The sequence below is a fragment of the Pongo pygmaeus genome, chromosome X (assembly GCF_028885625.2).
Source record: "Pongo pygmaeus isolate AG05252 chromosome X, NHGRI_mPonPyg2-v2.0_pri, whole genome shotgun sequence".
In the NCBI taxonomy this organism is placed as follows: domain Eukaryota; kingdom Metazoa; phylum Chordata; class Mammalia; order Primates; family Hominidae; genus Pongo; species Pongo pygmaeus.
The window spans coordinates 92,342,552-92,366,336 of NC_072396.2; positions in this window are offsets into that span (position 1 = coordinate 92,342,552).

Below are 23,785 nucleotides of genomic sequence, written 5' to 3' on the forward strand. Positions count from 1 at the left end.
GATTCTTAGATGATATCTCTGAACCCAAGCAGGGTCTAGGGGAGATGCACTGCCCAGAAAGGAAGGAGACATACCTGGTCGAATTCACCACTTAATAGTAGAGCCCTTGGGCTTGATTGAAAGTAAATGTTAGTCAGGCAGTGACCACTGTGGACCTGGTGAAAGACCTAGTGCTGTGCTGGCTTTGGGTCTGACTCAGCACAGTCCCAGTGGTTGTGGCCACAGTGTTGCTTGTGGCACTCCTTTCCCAACTCCACACACACCTACACACACACACACACACAGAGACAGAGAAAGAGAGAGAGAGAGAGGGAGACTCCATTTGTTTGGAGGAAAGTAAGGGAAATGAACAATATACTCTTCCTGGTAGTTCAGAGAATTCTCTCTCATCTTTCCCAAGACCATTAAGGTGGTACTCATTTAGTCAACAAGAGCCACAGCGTTACTGGGCTTGGGGTGCCTATTAATGCAAATACAGCTTCACTGATCATAGACTTAGATCACAACATCCAAGTCCCTTTGAATACTTGGGAATTGTTCCCAAGAAGGATGGGTACAAACAAGCTTAGACTGTGAAGACTACATAAATACCTAACACTTCAATGCCCAGACATTGATAAACATTCACAAACATCAGGACACCAATGACCAATCCAGGAGAAACAGAGATATGTGACCTTTCAAACAAAATATTCAAAATAGTTGTTTTGTTGAAGCTCAATGAAATTCAAGATAACACACACAGAGAAGATATTCAGAATTCTATCATATAAATTTAACAAAGATATTAAAACAAAAAGAATAAAGCAGAAATTTTGAAGCTATAAAATTCAATTATGTTGAAGAATGCTTCAGAGTCTCTTAAAAGGAGAACTGATCAAGCAGAAGAAATAATTAGTGAGCTAAAAGACAGGCGATTTTAAAATGCATGCCCAGAGGAGCCAAAAGAAAAGAGAATCCAAAAGAAGAAAGTGTGCCCACTGGATCTTGAAAATAGCCTCAAAAGGGCAAATGTCAGAGTTATTGGCCTTAAAGAGGATGTAGAGAGAGAAATAGAGGCAGAAAGTTTATTCAAAGGGATAATAACAGAGAACTTTCCAAACCTGGAGAAACATATCAATATTAAAGCACAAGGAGGTTACAGAACACCAAGCAGATTTAATCCAAATAAGACTACTTCCAAACATTTAATAATCAACCATCCAAATGTCAAAGGCAAAGAAAGGATTCCAAAAACAGAAAGAGAAAATAAATAAATAACATACAATGATGCTCCAATATGTCTATCAGCAGACTTTTCAGTGGAAATCTTACACACCAGGAGAGAGTGGTATGACATACTGAAGTGCTAAAGAGAAAAAAAATCTAAGGGCCGGTCATGGTGGCTCACGCCTGTAATCACAGCACTTTGGAAGGCCAAGGTGGGCAGATCATGAGGTCAAGAGATCGAGACCATCTTGGTCAACATGGTGAAACCCCATCTCTACTAAAAATACAAAAATTAGCTGGCCATGGTGGGGCGCTCCTGTAATCCCAGCTACTCAGGAGGATGAGGCAGGAGAATGGCTTGTACCCGGGAGGCGGAAGTTGAAGTGAGCCGAGATTGCGCCACTGCCCTCCAGCCTGGTGACAGAGCAAGACTCCGTCTCAAAAAAAAAAAAAAAAAAAGGAAAAAAATCTAAGAATAGTATATCCAGTGAACATATCCATCTAACATGAAGGAGAAATTATTTCCCAGATGAACAAAAGCTGAGGGATTTCATCAACACCAACCTGTCCTAAAAGAAATGTTAAAGGGTCTTATTTATTTAGTCTGCAAGAAAAGGATGTTAATGAGCAGTGAGAAATCATCTGAAGGTACAATAGTCACTGATAATAGTAAGTACACAGAAAAACACAGAATATTATAACACTGTAATTGCAGTGTGTCAACTACTCATATCCTTCATTTGAAAGAATGAAAGATAAACTTATCAAAAATTATAACTAAAGCAAATGTAAAAGGCATAAAGAGTATAATAATATAAGAATAGAAACAAAAAAGTAGGGGAGATGAAGTTGAAGCATCGAGTTTTTATTAGTTTTCTTATTGCTTATTTATGAAATCAGTGTTAAATGACAGAAGTATGAAATAATAGGTTATGAGTTATTATTTGCAAGCCTCATTGTAGCCTCAAATTAAAAAAAATACAATGGATACACAAAAAATAAAATGGAAGAAATTAAACATATGACTGGAGAAAATTACCTTTAATAGAGGAAGACAGAAATGAAGGAAAGAAGGAAGAAAAGACCAGAAAACAAATAACAACATGGTAGGAGTAAGTCTTTACTTATCAACGGTAACATTGAATGTAAATGGACTAAACAATAAAAAGACATAGAGTGGATGAATGAATTAAAAAAAAATCCTAATGATCTGTTTCCTACAAGAAACACACTTTACTCTAAAGACACATATGGTCTAAAACCAAAGAGATGAAAAAAATATTCCATGGCAACAGAAACCAAAAAAGAATACTAGTAGCTATACTTAGGTCAGACAAAATACAATTCATTACAAAAACTATAACAAGAGTAAAAGTAGGTATTATATGTGATAAAGAAGGCAATTCAGAAAGAGGATATAACAATTAGAAATATATATTCACTCAACAATGGAGCACCATTGTGGCCAGCCAGGTCTCATTAATTCAGGCTTCCATTACAATTGTCCCAGCACTTACTGAGTGACTAGGTTAAACATTTAAAGCTGACTGAGCCAGTGCCCGTGTACAAAGCCTGGACTGTAACAAAGAGCCCACGAAGAGTTTTGCCTAGGCTTATCCTGGGCCCTGGAGCATGACAAGATAATGAAGGAATTCTTAACAGGACCCTTTTAGGATGAAACAAGTTTTACTGGGGGTATGAAGAAACTCCCCAGGCCTCCACAAATAAGTTTATTGGAGTCTAAAGGAACTCCCCAAACCTTTATGATTTAGAGGAGATAAGATAAGGGTAATCACCCCAGCACCTAGACCCATTAAGATTAAATGAATTTACTGAGCCTCCAGAAGAAGGTCTTCAAGACTCAGGCCTTAGTTACAGGTTAAAAGAAATTGATCACTTATGTCTTTAGATGAATGCACACTTACATGTAGGCATATAGCTTAGAAGGTATATAAGCTCTGGAAAACTTTGTAATTTTGAGTTGGTCTGGTGATAATTTCCAGGCCTTCTCCCCTGTAACCAGTTGCAGAAAACAAAAACTCTTCTTACTCTTTTTCTCCCCAGTTCACCTGCATCTCATTACTGGGCCACGAGAAATACCAGCCCAGCCCTCAGTTTGGTCCAGGAACACCCAGATATAGAAATAAAATATTATTAGAGCTAAAAAAGAAGATAGATGCCAATACAATAATAGCTGGAGACTTTAATACCCCACTTTCAGCACTGGACAGATTATGCAGACAGGAAATCAACAAAGAAATATTGCAATGAATTTGCACTATAGACCAAAGGGACCTAATGGATATTTACAGAACATTTCATTCCATGGCTGAAGAATAAACATTATTCTCCTCAGCACATGCATCATTCTCAGTAATAGACCCTGTGTTATTCTCATTCCTCAGTTTCCATTTACTCCTTGGGAGGTTACCATAGCTGATGAAGGATGTGTGCAGAAGTCAAAACACTAAGAAAACACTGACAGGGCAGAAGGGATTCAGTGGCTACAAGATGGCTGGGCCAAACCTTATTGAATTATTTTTAGTACCTCCCTGCCATCCTGCCACATGGCCTGAATGCAACATAATATCAGAAGTGGATGGTTTTTGGTCAGAGTTCCAAAATTGCGAGACCAAGAGAACCTGAATGTAGAGAGGGAGGACTTTGGGAAAGCAGGCCCACAAAGCTGTTTTTAAAATCCTGAACTTGCCTAAGACTAATTCATGGGTAAAATCTGAATTTTCTTGCCACAGTTTTTGAGAACTAACACATATATCTTATTTTCAGGTGGAGACTGACAACTAGGCAATGAATACGTGTGACAGATCATATAAACAATACAATGGCTTTGAAAACAAAATTGACGTTTGAACCACAGCCCATAGAATGTGGATAAGAACTCACAGCCTGAGCCAAATATATGTCAATCGCCTGCTAAAACAAAATATTAGCCCTCTGTATAGGATGTAAACAAGACCTAAGGTCTCAGAATATAATATTCAAAATCTCCAGGCTACAATTTAAAATTACTCAGGCTATCAATAAGGGCAAACAATTAAAAGACACCAATAAAGAGATGACACAGATGTTAGAATTACCAGGAAAAGTATGTTATCAAAAAATTGTTCAAATTTTTGAATGAGAAATTATGATGTTCTTGAAACAAATATTACAATAAAAATATCACAAAGAAATGAAATATATTTAAAGAACAAAATGCCATCGGGGTCTTTCATCTGGCAGGGGTATCTCAGGCTTGTCAGAAGCTACCCTTTCCAGGTAGTTATTAAAACTGGGCCTTTCCTCCACTTTGGACAAAAAAGTGTGCTGCCTTAGGTGATTGCTTTTTGTATTGGGATTTATCTCCTTGCCCTCCCACCCACCTGCTCAGTGTCTCTGGGCATGGATAAGGAGTGTCAGAAATTCCTCTTTTTGTCACATGCTTTTTCTTTTAATATTTTTTTCTTCTAACGTTCTTTAGTTAAACTATAAGAAATATCAGTATAGATTTCTTTATAGTATTCCAATGTAGGACATTTGGACTCCCTAAATCTGAGGATTGTGTATTTATTCAATCAGCAGTAGAAATTGCTCAGGCTCTGTCTATTTAAAAACTCACTAATTTGTCAAAGTTGTATGGCCTCCCTTGCTGTAACATTTAGTCAACATCTGAAGTCATTCTGTGCTTCAATCTCTAATTTGCCAAAGTTGTGGGACCCCTCTTGCTGTAATGTATATTCAGCATTTGTTGAATTTTTCATCCTGTACTTATTTCTTAATTGTTCCCGTTACAGTCGTCCCTCCCCTGTTTGTGATTTAGCTTTCTGTGGTGTTTCAGTTACCCTCAGACAAGCACAGTTCAAAAACAGGTGAGAACAATACAATTATATAGATGCATATAATATATTAATTACATATAAATTATTATATATATTATATGTAAGGATAGACCACATTCACATTATTTTTATTTAGTATATTTTTATAACTATTATATTTTTTATTTTTTCTTGTTTTTCTCTTATGGTGACTAATTTGTAAATTGAACTTTATCGTAGGTATTCATGTATTAAAAAACATAGTATATACAGTGTTCAGTACTATCTGTGGTTTTGTGCATTTACTGGGGGTCTTAGAATGTATTTCCCACAGATAAGAGTAAAACTATTGTAAATATTTATTTTTGTTTGTGTACTGCACACTGTATAAATTATTAAGCTCTTAATTCTGGTTTCTTATGTATGCATTTATGTTTAATAGTTTGTCAGATTATTAGTTTCAACATACTTTTTATTACAAATGACTCTATTTTTTATTTTGGTCAAATTAGGCTTTTTTAAAGTAATGCTTTTTTCTTTTAGTAGGATTTTCAATCTACCTTTTATGGCCATATTTGAATTAGGTGTTGAGCAGTTTTCATGGACTATTTCTTTCTGTTGCAAGTTTAGGAGCCTAAGTGTTGCTTTTGTCTTGAATTCTAGAATAGCCCAAGTTTTTGTTGTTGTTGTTGTTGTTGTTTAGAACAGGTTCATGGTGTCTTTGGCAATATATTTATCTCTAAATATAGTGGGCTTTATGTCTACTTTCTTCTTATCAGTTTCATGTACCACAAACTTCATCCAAAATTTTTTTATTGAAATAAATTTCATGTTCAATCTATTTTTTGGCTTGGCCTGCATGCCCCTCTCTCTCTCTCACATTATTGTTAACAACTATAAATCCATTAGAAATAATACATGGAAAGGCCACATTTTTAATTTGATCTTTGTGGCAGAGATGATTTTTTTTTCATTGAGTAAACTTACTATTCCATCGTCCCTTAAAATCTTCAGTCTTATCTTTTACTATGTAGGACCTCAAAGCAATGGGCTTTCCTATTTCTGTGGAGATCTTGATCTCTGAATTCTGTCTACTAGTTCTGTCAGTACACTTGAAAATAAGCTAAATCTTATATGAACTCATTTATTTCTAAGAATACTTTGCAAAATGCATATACTAGCCAAAGCACTGCAGTTCTTCTCACTCACTTCCCATAGTGCTACAGACTCACTAGGCACAAGATATGCATTACAATACATTGTAAGCAACAGTTTTACAAAATATATTACACTCCATAATTTAAAATTTTCAAACTTGAATATTAGTTTCCTCACTCCACAACTGAGCCAGTCCCAAATATTATTTTTTCCAAAAGAACAGCTTACTTTTATGTATTTTGCTTGATATGTATTGTGCATCTTATAGAATACACAGTAAGCAATAATCATTTTTAAATGTTGATAAATTTGACTGCAATAAAATTAAGAAATTCATCAAAATATCTATTAAAGGTGAAAACACAAATTACTATCTTTGAGAAGACATTGAAACACAAAGATTAGAGAGTCACAATCTGCAATCTGCATAATCAAGAAATCCAAGATAAACAATTGAATAGAAAATGGGAGAAGAAACCTTGTATTATTATGTCAATATCCTCTCATATCCCTTTGTCGTTTTTTGTGCATACATTTGCTGGTATGCCTTCATTCCCAAGAGCCAACATATGAGACTTTTTATAGAGGAAGTTTGAATAATTTGAATAGTTTGGTTTAGCTTATCTAAATGGGAAGTAGAAATTAACTGAGAAACTACACTGTTCCAGCAGAACCCCTTAACAGAGTAATTGATTGCGGTGGCATGAATGTTCATTGCTCTCTTCTGCATCCCACAGCTATACTGATAATTGTGTCACAGAAACACTTCCTCATAAAATACCACTGTGTGAATCCTCTCTAGTTCAGGGAGCTACAACGTAAGATCAACACAAACTCTCACTTTAAATAGAGAACACGAGCAGCAAACCGACATATGAAATGAAACAAAATTTTAGTGGTCAGGGAAATAAAAATTAAGTTTACAATTAGATTCAATTTTATATCATTTAAATTGGTAAAATGAAGATGTCTGAAATCACCAAGGGAAACTGTTCATTCAAAGTTATTACAATACACTTTAAATGAGGATAAGAACCAATGAGAAATCTATAAGTCATCCTCAGGTGTATAAATTGGTACCAAGACTTTCATAAATTATTTGACACGTTTGTTTGTGCACATTGCATGACTCAAAAATTCAATTCCTAGATATATGACCTGGAATCTTGCCACTCAAAATGTGGATTACACCAAAAGCATTGGCATCACGTAAGATGTTGTTAAAATGTGGAATTTTAGTTGACACCTCAGATCTACTGCAACAACATGTGCATTTTAACAAAATCATTTGGTAATTCATATATAAGCTACATTATAAGAGTACTGTCCTAGCACTCAGGGAATATTTATGTCCTTACCTACATTTGCTAGTCTGGGTCAGGTGACTAGTTACGGCCAATGGGCTGAGAGTATAAATGGTATGTGTTACTTCTGGGAACCACGGGTTTAAGACCAGGTACATGACGCTCCAGATCTTTCTTCCCATGCAGTGGTGGCTTGAAAGCCATGTTTACTATATGGGGTATCTGAATGATGGGTCAGCCTGAAACACTGATTTATCCTTGGAGGCCTCCAGACTTAGAGTAGATGTTTCCTTAAATTTTATATTGACCCACACAAAGTTCAGGTTTTGTAATAATTTATGTTTTCTCTTTTTCTTCTGTAAAATAAGAAACACTCGAAACTTTCGAGATGTAAGCTTGCAACAAGAAAATTTTGTATGATTGACTCATACCGCCTTTCCTGAAATATTTCCACAAAACACGTATATTCATGAAATAAAAGCAAGTAGTAGACAACATTGACATTTTCATGAAAAATTGCCTAGATACAGAGGGTAAACTTGTACAACTGTTGTAATTCTTTATCACAACAAAACAGAGACAACAAACTGTCAGCAAAACTGCAGTATAAACCCAACACAACTGAACTGCATTTCTCTTAATCTGCTCCTCTGAGCTATGTATTAACCATTGACAATCTTTCATAATTTTATGTTTATAGGGCTTAACTGTGACACTACTATCTGCTTATATTGAGAAATTGTTCATTCAAAATTATTAGAATACATTTTAAATATTATATACAATTCTGATGTCTCCTTATTGAATGGAAATACTGTTTAAAGGCATAGTAAATTATAATTTTTTCCCTTTTGCCATTAGTTGACAGAACACATGCAAATATTTTCTAATTATTATTGCATAATGTAAAATAAATAGTTAATCTAACTCATGACCCATAATGTATAGTCTTCCATTCAAATAATTGCACAATTTTGAAAGTTCTGAACAATTATTATTTTTAATTCAAATGTTTACAAACTTAACACAAAAATTATCATTTAATGTACAAACAAAATCAGGCAGATTTAATCTGATATCTAAACTATGGTAAAGTTATGATTGGAGAGAAAAACTCAAGCCTCCCAAAGCCACTGCTTTTTATCTGGATTAAAGCTGGGGTTTGAGAATACTTATTTCCTAAGAAACAGTTAACATAAATTATTTTTCAAATTCCCCTGTAAGTACTGAGAAGTTTATATACCCAAAGTTATTTAAATGATATTTTTTTCCAAAACTTATTAGAAGCTTATTTTTTCTTCAGGTGCACCATGGGAATTTTAAAATTTGGTATAGAGATGTCTGTGTGCTTACTTATGGCTAACAATGTTTAGTAGTAAAATTATGGGTAGTGTTTTGGATATTCTGGACTGGCAAATAATGTCCTAGATATCACTTTCTTTTTCCTAGATGACCCACTATCTGGATTGTATCTCTTCCTGATTCCTCACAGAAGTCAGCTAATTTGGAAACCTAAGACAGGATTTTTCAGAAGAGAAGAGGAAGAAGAATAAAAATGGAGAAGAAAAGAAGAGCAACTATACATAAATAGATGATGGTTGTAACCTGAAGACTCATAGATAGATAGATAGATAAATAGATAGATAGATAGATAGATATAACCTAAGCATTACCTCCCATTCCATAGTTAAAAATGGATCATCATCATGATTCAATATATTTCCCGGGATATTGCCCCACATGCTAATGCAAGACCACACCACTCTGAAATGTCTAGGCATTTCCAGGGAGTAGTTTACATTTGCTTATGTAATGTGTAATTTACTACCATGACATATGTTTTGGGCAATACCGTCTCTTTTGGATCCAACTGCCAATGCAGTTGCAATTGATAACTATACATTTTCTGTTTTTGCTGATATTCTTTATGGTTCCTACTATACTTGCTGTGTAGCATCAGGAATGCCCATGCTAAATTCAGTTACCAACACTAATTTACTGAAACCCTGATGAAGCTAAAACCTTACAGTGTTCTGGGGTGAAATGAGGAACAAAGTCTCTCTACCATACATGCCTTACTGTCTGCTAGGGAGTCCCAAAGCAGTAAAACTCTCTGTGGACTTAATAATAAAATAAAACCCCAACTATATTATAGGACTGATTTTACTCAGCATTAGTATTATCAATATAAACACATTTTTAAAGACATTGTTCAATATTTCTAATGTTATTCTAATAGTAGTCAAGTAGTTCTTGAACATTAGTGACTTAAAAGTCTGCTTATTTAGCAACTACTGATGAATATAAAAAATTTATTTGGGGATTAAAAGGACCAAAATTTAATTCTTTTTTATAGGCTAGTTTGTTTTATATTTTCAACCTGGAAGTTTTCTCTTAACCTTATAAAGTAAAGACAAGACTTTATTTCCTTTTTTCTTCTTTAAGAGAGTATAAAAACATCATTAATCATGTAGCAAGTTTACTATTTCCCATCTAGCTAAGAAATCACTATAAGAAGATGAGAGAATAATGGGAAAGAAAATGATGTATGCTTATGCCACATTCATATTCCACCTCTCCATATATTATTTTTCATCCACTTTGGATAAAAATAACTCTTTATTGTTAATTCTACATTGATACTCAACCCAATACAAATCCTCCTGGAATGCAATACTTTAGTTTTCTTTGTTGTATTTCTATTCAGAACTTAATATCTCAAAGGATGACAGCCCTGGCTTAACATTAACAAATCTGCAATGAGTATTTTATTCTTAAAACCAGAATTGTGTTTTCTTCTAAGCTACTTTTTTATATATTTCTCTGATCTGCTTTTCTTTAATAGGGGTCATTATGGGATATTGAAATAGTAATTAATTTCATTTATTCTTAAAATGTCTGCCCCTCTGAAGCCCAGTAGGTGCTTTCCTTGTATTCTTCTAAGAGTGGCTTGCAAGCAGATAGAGGAAGTGGGGAGTTTGTTGGCCAAGCCCTCAATTCACTGTATGCTTCTTAACAATAGCTTTGGGCTAGCACCAACTCTGTCTCACTTCCTTTTTTGTAAAAAGTGTTGACTCTACTTAGGTAGGTCTAAATAAGATGCTAAAATCATAATTAACCCTGGGCAGTAAGAGGCAACGAATGAGCAATAATTTTGGAAGCTATACATACGTGGAAAGATTTTAACTTGAAGATAGCATCACAGAAATGATGCAAAGATGGAAATGTATGAAGACATAGAGATACTAATAGTTGTGTAAGATTTCACAAGGTATAAACTGAGATTTGTGCCAAAGCCACAAATATAAATTTCACTTGGAGACTTCTACATCCTAGAAAAAGTAAACAACACAGTAGACAGCAATTGGAATTCATATGGTACACTTATAACTGCTCTTTAGTGACCACCAAGCAGCAAGTGTCCTCTATCAATGTTACTGTAAGTAAGCCTAATATCATCAGATACATATTCATCCAAAGAATTACATAGGTCCAACTATGCATGGAATGAACCAAGGAATAATGATGGTTAGTGATGCTTCATATAAGAGGTTTATAGTGCCTACTTTAACCAATGATTTCTATGATGTACTGTACTTAGCCAAATTCTCCACGACACTACCTCCTGAGGCACCAATAAGATTCTTATACACTCCAAGGAGAATAAGAAGTAAATGGTGTTGGAGCAGGTTAGGATTTAGAGTTTTGGTGTACATTTAAGCATGGAGTTTTCCTTATGGAACAAAGGGAAAACTGTGATATCGAAACTGTGTTAATTGCTGGGAGTTTATAGTATTTTTCAAATGCCCACATCTTTTCCTTCATCAACAATAACAAAATATTTCACCTAATATATGGTGTCCATTTGATAAATTTTTAAGTCAAGCACATTTTTTATCCAGAAGATTAAAAAAAAACAGATCAAGATGAAGAAACTGTCTCATAAGAGAACGCGCATGGTGGGATAACATGATTTGCTGTGGTAACAACAACAAAAAAAGGCATTTAAGGGAACAGGTTGGAGCAAAGTATGATAGGTATGGATTAGACAAGGGTTTTTTTAGGGGAAAGGAATTGAGAGGATTCAGTGAGATTTATGATGCCATAAAATAGGAAGATACAATTGCATTTTATGAGTGACAGTGGACTATATATTCATAATCTCCTAAATATTTAAAAAGACATAAACAATGTTAGTAACTTATGTGGGGGTTTTGCTTTAAAAATTGTTCTAGTAATGAAGTAATTGTTTAATAAATATCACCCATTTGTCGTAGTTTTAATATATATTTGTAGTATTGTTTAATTAAATTTTATCTTTCTCACTGAACTGAAAACTCTGTGAGGATTATAACCACTTTGCCCACTACTGCATCTACTATCAATACAATAATTCTTATCACGTTAGATGCTCAAAAAATATTTTAAATGCCTGAAAATAATATTTATTTGATCTATGTAACTATGAACATCAATTAGTTCAATAAAATATAAAAAATTCTAAATAGACTAGGATAAGATTACTATATTTAAGTCTAGTGCTCAATTTTACAATTTAGAAACCATATTTTGTTTTTGTAATTACCCTTCATTAAAGAGTTCTGTCAAACTATTCATTTACAAGGTTCAGCTTGAAAGTCATGCAAAAATCAGAATAATTCAAAGGTGACTTTTTATTATAATAAAATAATGAATATTTTAGATTTTTGTACTAGCTATTCCTCCATAGGAGAGGAGTTTGATTTTTTCTTTGAATTTCTATATTAGAAAATGATAGAATATCAATGAAAATGCCTAAATGTTCTGTAAATAATTTTTCAAACATTATGTTTTTATTAATAAAAATGAAAGAATATTTACTGCAAGTTTTGACGTACACATAGAATATTCAAGTAATCTAAATACAATTATTGTTCCAAATATTTTGATAGAAAGAGCAACAAAAATATATCCAGGTTAAACCTTTTTCTAAAAAAAAAATGCTTTGCAACTGCACCAAAATTTTTATTAAAGTATTTGTTGAACAAATACTATGGGACTAACACTCTGATTACATATACGTTTATATACATAATATGTAGTATTATATAGATAAAATTTGTTTCCATATACTTGTTCATTCCATGAGCCTTCACTTTTCAGAAATCTGAAATAGTGTTATCCATTGCTTTTGGGAAGCTGCCACAGAAGATTCAGATTTGTAAAGATATTACATTTTTATATTTCTGTTTTTAAAATGTCAAAGTTTCCATTTCTTTTCCAAGTATAAACCAAGAAGACTTGATAAAATGTATAATCAAGCAAAATCACTTCTCTGCTGCAATTCCTCCGCTTCACAAATCTATGAAGATCCTCTGAGAAGAGCAGGAAGAAGAAAAAGTTAGAAAATAAACAAGGGAATTATATATAATGAGATCTCTGAGAATGGGCATCTATGTCCTGTTCCCACCACGGAATAGTCTCCTACGTGAAGAATAGCCATAACGAAATTTAGAAATATGACAACAGAGACTAAAGGCACCCTCATTATATCTGTTTACCCTGAGAAGTAGCAAGTTTTACAATGTTTAACAAATCATTGGACACTAGAAAATAAAGACAATTGTATGTGGTGCTCAGGAAGTTAGAACGGAAGCAAAAATATAAAGGAGAAAAATATACATGACGTAAAAGGACAGGAGTAGAAATTCTAAACTGAACATAAATGCACAAGAGAACAGTATTCAGCCACCAGGAATACTGGTGTCTCAAAACAGTAGTGAAGGTAAACCACAAAATTTAAATTGTATTGTATGGACATCCAAGTTACTTGACATATATGCTTGTGAGTGTTTGTATGTGTGTTGTGTGCGTACATATGAATGTGTGTGTACATATGAATGTGCGTGTATGTGTGTTAGCCATCAAAAGAGGACTATCTGAAAACATGAGATATGTCCTAGTGTCCGTGAAGCTAAAGAATCAGAACGCTTTAATAAGAGTGAAGTTTTTGAAAGTGACAAGTATTCCAGAGGCAAAAAGGAGAGGAAAGTTGACTTTCAAAAATGGCATTTTAGTAAAATAGTAAAATAGAAGTCTCATTCTGCAAGAAGTAGAATATGTGTGAGGAAATGGAAACAGCATGAGAAGGTGAGTCATATGAATATTTAGCAGTAAAAAAGAAAAAGAGATGATTGCTTAACATTAGACTCAGGGCCCTGCAGACCTTCCATTGTTCATGGCAGAGGCTTGTCAGAGGACCAAACAACTGATTCGCAGAATTATTTTAGTAGTGAAAGGGTGAGGTTTCCCAAAAACATTTTTTTAGAATAATTGTAAGGCATCAGAATCCTGTGAACCCACAATATGTGAGATGGGTCCAAGTCAATTTAGAAAGTTTCTTTTGCCAGAGTTAAGGATTCATGCCCATGACGCAGCCTCAGGAGGTTCTGATGACATGTGCCCAGGATGGTTGGGGCACAACTTGATTTTACACATTTTAGAGAGATATGAGACATCGATCAATATATGTAAGATAAACATTGGTTTGGTCTGGAAAGGCAGGACAACTGGAAGCAAATGTGGGACAACCTGAAGTTGGGAGGGGGATTTCAGATTAGAGTTTATAATTAGCTTTTGCAAGAAGGCATTCAGATACGCATTTATCCCAATGAGCAGAGGGATGACTGAATAAAGTGGGAGGGAGGTTTGCCCTAAGCAGTTCCCAGCTTGACTTTTCCTTTTAGCTCAGTGATTTTGGGGTCTCAAGATTTGTTTTCCTTTCACAATCCTCTACAATTTTTTTTCATTAAGTAAAAGCCAATACAGATGTTGGGATTCATTTCACATAAAATAATTTACTCAAACAAAACAAGGTCAGGACCAATTATGTCCTCGAGCATTATTAAGAAAAAAATATTAATTTAAACACAAAATGGTTTTAATCTCTTCAAGCTGTTCAGGGATATTGCTATGGAATTCTTTGGTCAATTACACTTATCTGTTTCAAAGAACTTCTTGATTTCTGCCTTAATTTAATTATTTACCCCAAACTCATTCAGGAGTAGGTTATTCAATTTCCATGTAATTGTATAGTTTTGAGTAAATTTCTTAGTCTTGCTTTCTGATTTGATTGTGCTGTGTTCTGAGAGACGAATGGCTATTATTTCAGTTCTTTTGCATTTGCTGAGGAGTATTTCACTTCTGATTATGTGGTTGATTTTAGAACATATGCCATGTGGCAATGAGAAGAATGTATATTTTGTTGTTTGGTGGTGAAGAGTTCTGTAGATATCAATCAGGTTCACTTGATCTATTGCGAATTCAGGTCCTGAATATACTTGTTAAATTTCTGTCTTGATAATCTGTCTAATATCATCAGTGGGGTGTTACAGTGTCCCACTATTATTGTGTGGAAGTATGTGTTTCTTTGAAGGTCTCTAATAATTTGCTTTATGAATCTGGATGCTTCTCTGTTGGGTGCATATATATTTGAGACAGTTAGATTTTTGTTGTTGTTGTTGTTAAATTGAACTTGATGCCATTATGCCATGCCTTTATTTGCCTTTTAAAATTTTTGTTCGTTTAAAGTCTGTTTTGTCAGAAAGTAGGATTGCAACCCCTGCTTTTTTTGTATTCCATTTGCTTGGAAGATTTTTCTCCATCCTTTCATTTTGAGCCTATGTGTATCACTGCATTTGAAATGGGTCTCTTGAAGACAGGATAACAATGGCTGTTGGTTCTTTATCCAGCTTGCCACTCTGTGTCTTTTAGTTGGGGCATTTATCCCATTTATATTTAAAGTTACTATTGATAGGTGTGGATTTGATTCTGTCATTATGATGTTTGCTGGTTCTTGTGCCGACTTGTTTATGTGGTTGCTTTATAATGTCACTGTGGTCTGTGTACTTCAGTGTGTTTTTGTAGTGGCTGGTAATGGTCTTTTTTCCCCCCATATTTATTGCTTTCTTCAGGAACTCTTTTAAGGCAGGTCTGGTGAGACCAAAGATATAACATACCAGAATCTCTGGGACACAGCTAAGGCAGTGTTAAGAGAGAAATTTATAACACTAAATGCCCACATCAAAAAGAAAGAACTTATATTAACAATATAACATCACAATTAAAGAACTTGAGAACTAATAGCAAACAAATTTCAAAGGTAGTAGAAGATGACAAATAACTAAAATCAGAGCTGAAATGAAGAAGATTGAGACACAAAAAACCATTCAAAGATCAACAAATCTAGGATCTGGGTTTTTGAAAAACCTAATAAAATAGATAGGCCACTAGCTAGACTAATAAAGAAGAAAAGAGAAAATTGAATTGAATCCTGAAGAGATTAATAATGAGCTCTGTAATTGAGGCAATAAAATATAATCTATCAACCAATAAAAGCCCAGGACCAGATGGATTCACAGATGAATTATGAAAGATATACAAAGAAGAGCTGATACCAGTCCTACTGAAACTATAGCAAAAAATTGATGAGACAGGACTCCTCCTTTACTCATTCTATGAGGCCAGCATCATCGTGATACCAAAACCTGGCAGAGATACAACCAAAAAGAAAACACTTCAGGTGAATATCCTTGATAAACACCAATATAAAAATTCTCGACAAAATACTGGCAAACCAAATTCAGCAGCACATCAGAGAGCTTATCCACCATGATCAAGTAGGCTTTATTCCTGGGATGCAAAGTTGTTTTGACATAGGCAAATCAATAAATGTGATTCATCACATAAACAGAACTAAATACAAAAATCACATGATTACCTCAATAGATGCAGAAAAGTCTTTTGATAAACTTCAACATCCATTCATGTGAAAAATTCTCAATAAACTAGGTATTGAAGAAACATACCTCAAAATAGTAACTGCCATATATGACAAACCCACAGCCAATATTATACATGAGCAAGAGCTGAAAGAATCCCCTTGAAAACTGGAATGAGACAAGGATACCCTCTCTCTCCGCTCCTATCCATCATAGCACTAAAAGTCCTGGCCAGGGCAATCAGGCAAGAGAAAGAAAGGGCATTCAAACAGGAGAAGAGGAAGTCAAACTATCTATGTTGGCAAATGACATCATCCTATATTTAGAAAACCCCATAATCTCAGCATAAAAGCATCTCAAGCTGATAAACAACTTCAGAAAAGTCTCAGGAAACAAAAGCACTGTCCAAAAGTTACTAGCATTCTTATATATCAACAAAGTCCAGCCAAGAGCCAAATCAGGAATATACTCTCATTCACAATTGTCACAAAAAGAATAAAATACCTAGGAATACAACTAACTAAGGAAGTGAAACATCTCTGCAAGGAGAACTGCAAACCACTGCTTAAAGAAATCAGAGAGGACACAAACAAATGGAAAAACATTCCAAGTTCATGGATAAGAAGAATCAATATTGTGAAAATAGCTACAATGTGAAAAGCAATTTTTAGATTCAATGCTATTGCTATTAAAATACCATTGAGATTTTTCACATGAGAAAAGCTATTTAAAAATTCATATAAAACCAAGAAAGAGACTGAATAGCCAAGGCAATCCCAAACAAGAATAACAAAGCTGGAGACATCACACTACCCAACTTCTAATTATACTATAGGGCTACAGTAACCAAAACAGCATTGTACTTGTACAAAAACTGACATATAGATCAATGGAACAGAATAGGAAACCCAGAAATAAGACTTCACACATACAACTATGTGATCTTGGACAAACCTGACAAAAGCAACAATGGAGAAAGGACTCCCTATTCAATAAATGATGCTGGGATAACTGGCAAGCCATATATAGAAGATTCAAACTGAACCCCTTTTCATGTGGTTTGGCTCTGTACCCCTATCCAAATCTCATGTTGAATTGTAACCCCAGTGTTGGAGGTGGGGCCTGGTGAGAGGTTATTGGATCATGGGGGTAGTTTCTAATGGTTTAGCACCATCCACTCAGTGCTGTCTCATGATAGAGTTCTCATGAGATCTGGTTGTTTAAAAGTGTGTAGTACCTCCCCCTTTTCTCTCTTTCTCCTGATGCCACCATTTACAATGTGCTTGCTTCCCCTTTCCCTTGTGCCATGATTTTAAGTTTCCTGAGGCCTCCCCAGAAGCTGAAGTCTGTACAGCCTGCAAAAACATAAGCCAATTAAAAGTATTTTTTCTTTTTAAATATTCCAGTCTCAGGTATGTCTTTATACCAGTGCAAGAAGGAACTAATACTCCTTCCGTACACCATATTAAAAAATTAACCAAGATGGAACAAAGACTTAAATGTTCAACCCCAAACTACAAAAACCCTGTAAGACAATCTAAGCAATACCATTCAGGATGTAGGCATGGGCAAATATTTCATGACAAAGATGAAAAAAGCAATTGCAACAAGAGCAAAAATTGACAAATAGTATCTAATTAAACTGAAGAGCTTCTGCACAGTTAAAAACAACAACAACAACAACAAAAAATATCAACAGAGTAGACAGACAACCTACACAATGGGAAAAAGTTTTTGCAAACCGTACATCTGACAAAGGGCTGATATCCAGCATCTATAAGGAACATAAATAAATGAATGAGAAAAACAAAAACATTAAAAAGTGGACAAAGAACATAAGTAGACACTTTCCAAAAGAAGACATACATGCAGCCAACAATCATATTTAAAAAGCTCAACATCATTGATGATTAGAGAAGTGAAAATCAAAACCACAATGAGATACCATCTCACACCAGGCAGAATGCCTATTATTAAAAAGTCAAAAAAAAAAAAAAAAAGAAAACAGATGCTGGCGAGGTTGTGGAGGAAAAGAAACACTTACACACTGTTGATGGGAATGTAAATTAATTCAAACATTGTGGAAGACAGTGTGGCATTTCCTCCAAGTCCTAAAGACAGATACACTATTTGACCCAGCATTCCCATTACTGTCTATATACCCAAAGGAATATAAATTGTTTTATTATAAAGACACAAGCATGTGTATTTTCATTGCAGTACTATTCACAATAGCAAAGACATGGAATCAACCTAAGTGCCCATTAATAATAGGCTGGATAAAGAAAATGAGGTACATATATACCATGGAATACTATACAGCCATAAAAATGAATGAGATCATGTATTTTGCAGGAACATGGATGGAGCTGGAAGCCATTATACTTAGCAAGCTAATGCAGGAACAGAAAACCAACTATCACATGTTCTCACTTATAAGTCAAAGCTACATGATGAGAACATATGGACACATGGAGGGAAACGACACACACTAGGGCCCATTGGATGGTACAGGGTGGTATGAGGGAGACGATCAGGAAAAATAACTAATGGGCTCTAGGCTTAATACCTGGGTGATGAAATAATTTGTACAATAAACCCCCATGACACAAGTTTACCTGTGTAACACACCTGTGCATGTATCACTGAACTAAAACGTTTTTTAAAAAGACACATAAAGAGAATTACACTTACATGAACATTGGTTGTACACAGTCTCCTAGGTAAACATTTTAATTTCTTTCAAGCATCATGCGCTTTCCTGCTTATGCATGGTAGCTGCCTACCCTCCTAAGAAGTTGAACAGCCAGGGTACCAGTATACTCACTGTGGCTCTCTTCAGAAACTGAATCAGTTACAGGTACTGCCATATTTGAAATAACAACTTTTGGATTTAAAACAGGGAATCTGGACCTCTGAAACCAAGTAAAAGCCAAGGAGTCAGTAACCAAATTAGTTTCTGCCAGGAAAAGGAGAGATTAATGATAGAGGGATTATTTTAGTTCATTATTTAGAAGTAGGCTTTCCTGCAAGCAATCCACCACACTTCGGGAGTCAGGTTACCTAGAACTGATATTCATGGGAGTCCCCATTTGTCTTCTTGGGATATATGAGCTGCTAGGTAACTTGAAACATTTTTAGCTGTATATACAAGGATAGGCTGACATCAGTTGATATAGATAACCTAATTATTCCCTAATTTACAGCTGAATTTCTGCCTTTATTTGTCTCAAAATTGAAAATTTAATATAGTCCAGTAAGAGTAATGGGCCTTATTGAACACTTTTGCTACTCCTGTTCTCAACATTTTCACAATAATATTTTTAAATAAAGAAATTTAACTTTTAGTTATTAACATAAGCTCTTTATAAGTCATTCTTTGAAAATCTCCATGATACGCAATTCCTATTTGGGTGAATTACAGTTAATCTGCCCAAGACAGCACCGCAACCCTGATTTGGCAAGTACTAAATTTTACAAACTAAGCTGTGAGATATTGTTATGTCACCTGTCTATATATTTTTTTAACTAGACTACACACTAGTAGCCTTAATAATTAAATTATAAATGCAAAGTATGTATTGATCTGAAATAGCATTTAGAAATAGCATTTATCTATGATTAGGACTTAACATGGATTTTGTAAGGGCTTGCATATATATGAGAGTAACATTATAAAAGATAAAATTATTTGAACAAGACAATTTAAATGCAATTTAATGTTCCCTTTCTATGAGACAAAGCAGAGAAAACAATTTAAAACATGAACACTTCCTACTTTCCAGATATTTTATGTTTCTCCTAATAGAGTATACATATGGCTAAATTATTTTTTCTTATTTCCTCTGGCAATACTCTCACATTTTACAGACGTAAGCTTGAATTAATTTTGATGTTTAAGAAAACATCCTGTATGATAATTACTATGAAATAGGAAGTTTCTTTCACTTTCTCTTATGTTACATCATATAAGCCTATCCCAAAACATTATTGGGATGAGCATGTGTCTTACATTGTGATTTTAATTCATATTGCATTATCTGTCAGGTCACTGCTATTTTCTTTTAATCTAGTATTTTAAATAATTTTATTTACCTCAGACTTAAACAATGATTGTGCATTAGTTTTTTTAAAGATAATTGATACATAATAATGGTATATATTTATGGAGTATAATATGATGTCTTGATATATGTATACAAAGTGAAATAATGAAATCTGAAAGAGTTGAACTCATATAAGTAGAGTGTAGAATGGTGCTTACCAGAGGCTAGAGGTTGAGGAAAAGTGGATGGGGGAAAGGTGAAATACTGGCCAAAGGGTAGTAAGTTTCTGTTAGACATAGATATAAGTTTTAGTAATCTATTGCAGAACATAATGGCCATAGTTCAAAATAATATATAGTTCAAATTTGCTAAGAGTGGCTTTTACATGTTCTCAATACAAAAATAAGTATGCATGGCAATGGCTATGCTAATTTACTTTATTTAATAATTCCACCTTATTTATTAGTTTTTCATTTCTGCATAAGGAGTTACCAAGAACTTACCAACTTAAAACAACACCCACACATACTAAATCACATTTTCTGTGAGTCAGGAGTCAAGGCACAATTTTGTTGTGTCTTCTGCAAGGCTGCAATGAATATGTTGGCTACGACTGGGTTCTCAGCTAAATGCTCAACTACAGATGGATCCACTCCCAAGGTCACTCTGGTTATTTTCTTGAGGTTGTAGGACAGGAGGCTTATAGTTTGTTGCTTGGTGTGCATGAGGTGAGGTGCTTCTGTCAGTTCTGAGAGGTTGCCTGCAGATTCTTGCTATGAGTCTCTCTCCATAGGCCCTTTTAAAATATGGCAGCTTACATTTTCAAAGCCCAGAAAGGAGAAAGATAGAAAGGTAGAGTGTTATATACCATGAAATAACCATAGGAGTGACAGTCCATCACTGTTGGTATTTTATTGCTCAGAAGCAAGTGACAGGTCTCACACTTATGGGAAGAACATTACTCAATGGCATAGATACCATGAGGTGGGGATTATGGCAGTCACTGTGGGGACTAACCACCAGAGACTGATTTTTTCCTTTGGTAGTGCTTTTTCTTTGGCTTCACCCACTTTCAGAGGTATTTTGCCTTGGAATCCTAATTTGATAAATTTTCCATCAATATAGTTAATTAATTGAATCCTGAACATTCACTTCTAATAGTTGCCTACTGCAATTGTAATGAACAAAGCCATTTTGACAAAAAATAATCCTCAACTGGAAATTTTCACCAAATTTCAAACAAAATACTTAGAGAAAAGGTAAAGGATTACAGAGATAATTTTAAAAATAAAAGACTAGTTATGCAATAAACTGTGAATGATAAAAAATGCTTAAATAAAAGGGTTAAACAAAATTTAAGCTTGAAATCAAAAATCAAATACAAGATTTCATAAAATGAGTTTCTTTAACATCACAACAATTAAGAATAAATAAAGAAAGCTAAAACCATTAATAATTTAACTGATAAGCACAACATGTTTACTTTATAATGTGTAAAGACAGTTTTTCACTCCCAGCCCATGCACAAATGTTGACAACACATTAGTCATTACACAAGTGACTATGCACTGCAAACAGCACTAATCTGAAATGCTGTGCAAACATACATGTTTTAAAATTCAAATTGATGTATTTTGTTTATTCGCTCTGTTACAGATGTAATATATTGTAGCTTTATCCTCTTAGATCCATTATACAAGTGAGAAAAATATTTTTTTCTGCCTTACACACTCACACATCTGATGGCATGTTGCAAAGACACATATCCTTTATCTGTTTTGGTGTTGCTTTTTTTCTGAGGCAGGTTCAAATAATGCCAAACCGAAGTGACATTTGTAGAATACCTATTCGATAATAAAAATAGTGGAATTAAACTTGAACTACAAGTAATGTTTACAAACAACCCTGAAGTTGTAATTTTTCATTAATTATTCATGCTTGTTATTTTTTAAAAAAAGAATGAAAGTACTACTGAACAATTGAGAAATAGGCTAATAGGGATTCTGAGACACAAAGCATAGTGGAGAAGAATAAACCCCTTGAGAGGTGACAGCGTGCTGGCAGTCCTCACAGCCCTCGCTCGTTCTCGGTGCCTCCTCTGCCTGGGCTACCACTTTGGCGGCACTTGAGGAGCCCTTCCGCCTACCACTGCACTGTGGGAGCCCCTTTCTGGGCTGGCCAAGGCCGGAGCCCACTCCCTCAGCTTGCAGGGAGGTGTGAAGGAAGAGGCGCGAGCGGGAACCGGGGTTGCATGTGGTGCTTGCGGACCAGCTGGAGTTCCGGGTGGGTGTGAGCTTGGCAGGCCCCGCACTCGGAGCAGCCAGCCGGCCCTGCCAGCCCCGGGGAATGAGGGACTTAGCACCCGGGCCAGCGGCTGCAGAGGGTGTACTGGGTCCCCCAGCAGTGCCAGCCCACCGGCGCTGTGCTCAATTTCTCGCCAGGCCTTAGCTGCCTTCCCACGGGGCAGGCCTTGGGACTGCAACCCACCATGCCTGAGCCTTCCCCCACCTCCGTGGGTTCCTCTGCAGCCGGAGCCTCCCCGACGAGCGCCGCCCCCTGCTCCATGGGGCCCAATCCCATCGACCACCCAAGGGCTGAGGAGTGCAAGCTCACGGCATGGGACTGGCAGGCAGCTCCACCTGCAGCCCAGGTGCGGGATCTACTAGGTGAAGCCAGCTGGGCTCCTGAGTCTGGTGAGGACGTGGAGAGTCTTTATATCTAGCTCAGGGATTGTAAACACACCAATCGGCACTCTGTATCTAGCTTAAGGTCTGTGAGTGCACCAATCGGCACTCTGTATCTAGCTCAAGGTCTGTGAGTACACCAATCGACACTCTGTATCTAGCTGTTCTGGTGGGGCCTTGGAGAACCTTTATGTCTAGCTCAGGGATTGTAAACATACCAATCGGCACTCTGTGTCTAGCTCAAGGTTTGTAAACACACCAATCAGCACCCTGTGTTTAGCTCAAGGTTTGTGAGTGCACCAATGGACACTCTGTATCTAGCTGCTCTGGTGGGGCCTTGGGGAACCCTTATGTCTAGCTCAGGGATTGTAAATACACCAATTGGCACTCTGTATCTAGCTCAAGGTTTGTAAACACACCAATCAGCACCCTGTATTTAGCTCAAGGTTTGTGAATGCACCAATCGATACTCTGTATCTAGCTGCTCTGGTGGGGCCTTAGAGAACCTGTGTGTCGAAACTCTGTATCTAACTAATCTGATGGGGACATGGAGAACCTTTGTATCTAGCTCAGGGATTGTAAACGCACCAATCAGTGCCCTGTCAAAACAGGCCACTTGGCTCTACCAATCAGCAGGATGTGGGTGGGGCCAGATAAGAGAATAAAAGCAGGCTGCCCGAGCCGGCAGTGGCAACCCGCTCGGGTCCCCTTCCACACTGTGGAAGCTTTGTTCTTTCGCTCTTTGGAATAAATCTTGCTACTGCTCACCCTTTGGGTCCACGCTGCTTTTATGAGCTGTAACACTCA